At 31.9% G+C, this 3,222-nt stretch overlaps 1 long non-coding RNA gene across 2 annotated transcripts; it reads right to left on the reverse strand.

Annotated features, from left to right (window-relative positions):
* Window positions 1-1,273: 1,273 nt before the first annotated feature.
* LOC133821331 (uncharacterized) lies at window positions 1,274-2,911 on the reverse strand. 2 transcript variants are annotated; one of them, XR_009887484.1, is made up of 5 exons: window positions 2,619-2,911; window positions 2,126-2,343; window positions 1,963-2,055; window positions 1,783-1,860; window positions 1,274-1,701 (listed from the first exon to the last, which is right to left on the reverse strand). It is a non-coding gene; the product is annotated as an uncharacterized LOC133821331 (long non-coding RNA). The 2 variants fall into 2 exon arrangements; XR_009887483.1 differs by having other exon boundaries at window positions 1,783-2,055.
* Window positions 2,912-3,222: the final 311 nt, after the last annotated feature.

Raw genomic sequence — 3,222 nt, forward strand, 5'->3', positions numbered from 1 at the left:
TTCTTAAGTTGTCCATTGATATAACCATCTTACAATAGTTCAACCCTCTAATTAATTAGTTCATAAATTAGAATGGAAGAATTACCATTTTACCTTTCTAATTTACTTCTTATTCCTTAAGTACCATTAATTCACTAGTGAATAATTAATCTATAATCTAATTATAGATTTGAGCTCAAAATCATTCAGTTCCAGAATTAACCCTTAAGGGAACTAATATACGATCCGTTAGGAAAGATTAGATTCCGTATTGTTGATACATGTTCCCAGCCATCCATGATATTAAATCTCCAAAACAAAAGTCATTAGCCTCATTCTTTGAAGAGACCTTAACGAATGAATCAAAAGATTTAATAAACATGAACAAGAGTTCATGCACACTCAGGATTCAGGTTGATCTATAAATGATCATCAGTTATGATATGAATTACAAGTCTTTATTGTTAAATGGGTTTTGGATAAAGACTTTAATTCACATCGGTCCTTGTCATATATAATCATATTATATAAAGCACCTTTACCGAGATGTCTTACCAGATCAATAATCCGAATCTAGATTATTTGTATCATAATGATACTCAGTAAACCGTACTTACAACTCCAATTAAAGAATTCCATAACTTTAATTTGTTGTTGTTGATTATTTTTATTCATTCATGTGATCTTAATTCTCTCGTACTAATACAAGATCACATCTTCAATAATGAATATGGAATTTTTCTGATATTTACAAAATTATTCAAACAATAATTTAACAATCTAAATATAACAATAATAATAAACCCATCGTATTTATTTATTCACAGAAAAAACAAATGTCTTTACATGCTTTTAGGACACACTCCTAACATATATATACACTACAATAATCAGGGGTATTTCGACGGCTTTTTTCGTTGCTAGAAGTACTGTTTTCGTCGCTAGAGGTTCTAGCGACGATACTATCGTCGCTAGATGTAGTCGCTGGAGGCTAGTCGCTAAATGTTTGTTATTAGTGACGACTCAGGAAAGGTCGCCACTAGAGCTTCTAGCAACAGCAAATGTTGTTGTTTGAGCCCCTCAGATTTCATCGCTAGAGGGCTTTAATTTTACTGTATTCTCAATGCTTTTAGCGATGACTTTTTCCCTGATTTTGTTATAATTATTATATATTTATTTTCTTTTTTATTGAAACATAAATATATCACTAATTAAATTTAATAATCTTAAAATTTTATACATATAATGTTCTAGTAAAGTAAAGTATAAATAAATAAAGTAGAAAGTCATAAATAATATTGTCCTAAAGTCAAATTACATAAAGTATAAAGTCATAAATAATGTTCTCCAACAGTCAAAATACATAAAGTAATCTTATTGACTAGGAGTTGTTTGATCCTGACCATCACATGGCTGAGAAGATCCAGATCCGGAGGCTCCACCAAGCCTAGCCATTAACTCCTCAATGATTCGGAGACGCCGGACCACATCCCGCATCTCTTGTGCAATAGGGGACGGTGACAGTGGTGGAAGTGTGTCAGTCACTTCACGTTCCACCCTCGAGCGAATCCTGCGACCAAGTCCTATCTGATGGCCCCGACGGCATCCAAAGGCTGTCTCAACAAGGGCGATGTCGTCCTTCTCTATTGTGGCAGTACTCACACTAGAGGTGGTCATAGAAGATTGTGTCTATTGAGTGTGACGTACCTTCATCAACTTTTCCTGTATTATTGAATTTTTAATATAACTATTAAAAATTTACAAGCAAAGTAAAAAAAATATAAAATATATACAATTACTTACATAGTTATCACGCACTACTTGACTGACCCAACCTCTCCCTTCTTAATATTTTGTATCCATCCAAGTTTTCTAGAACGCCTGAGAGATGACCAGTTTGTATATCGCTCTAAAATACAAAAAAATTGAAAAAGTTGATAAAAATATATGAAATTTTTTTAAAGTTAACAAAATAAAAAATACCATCTTATAACAAATAGCTGGAGTAGACTGCGAACCCTGGAAGCTATTTTTTTTTTGTTTGGCTCGATTCGCAGCATTAATCTAAGAGCACCTCTACAAAATGACATTGTGTTAATAATATATATATATTATATTAACAAAACTAAATTAAAAAAAAATTTACCTTCACTTTAGGCCGATCAAAATACTCGATCGCCTTCTTCCATTTTTCTTCTACCATACCATCAGGAGCATGTCTTCGACCATGCTTCTTTATGTGAGTAGATAAATCATTATTCTATTATGAATAACGATCAGCGCAAGATCGTTGAATATGCTGAGAAGAATGCCACTTTGGTGCTCTGCCTCATAGCGAGTGAGACCAATATCGAATAAATCATTCTAAATTAAAATAAATTAAGTTAATTAGTCAAATTTAATATTAAATTAACACAATACAAAATGTAAGAAATAAATTACCCATAGATAGGAAATATTCAATCCCTAACTTCCTTTGGTACTTTATCCCATCGATCATAGTCGGGATCAAGTGGTATTGGGGTTGAAGCGGGTTGAAGTGGGTCATGCTGGTTTTTTCTTAGATAAATTACAAAAATCTAAGAAAAATTGATAGATTCGATTGCTTGTAAACAATTTAAAAGACCAATTTAAGTTACCTGAAATTTCTTTCTGGTTCAGCAACAAATGCCTTGATTTGGAGGATCCCACAAATTTGTCAATCTTTGCGTACCTTAAACCATGACTACATTGAAATTGAGTATTAATTTTTGAGTAACAATCATCACTCTTCATCCTGTCCTTACAAAAAAGTATGGTTTCAAATATTGATGAAATTCATCTTTGCATTCATCTTTAATCTTGGCCAAAAAAATACAAATAAAAGGAACCAAGGCATTCAATAAGCTTTCCATAAGCAACATGACTTGAATTTCAAACACAGCTTTTTTTCCAAGTGAAAAACAGTTGGCTATGAGCAGAGTGTACAAATAATAAAATGCATATGCATATATTTATATGTAAGATAGAGAGGGAGTCGAAAACAACACCCAAACAAGACACATACCAGCAACCAAAAACACATAATAGCACTAAGATCCAAGATTTAAAGTATATACCGAGTAAAAAGAAAAATTATATATATGTATATTCTTTTTTAAAAAATTACGTTAGATAGGGAATCCCTGTGATGAAAATTAAAAATTCACAGCGAGATTATGAATGAGAAATGAAAATTCCATGTCTTGTTCATCTTCATTTTTT

Source organism: Humulus lupulus, chromosome 3, assembly GCF_963169125.1.
Source record: "Humulus lupulus chromosome 3, drHumLupu1.1, whole genome shotgun sequence".
NCBI classification, from domain to species: domain Eukaryota; kingdom Viridiplantae; phylum Streptophyta; class Magnoliopsida; order Rosales; family Cannabaceae; genus Humulus; species Humulus lupulus.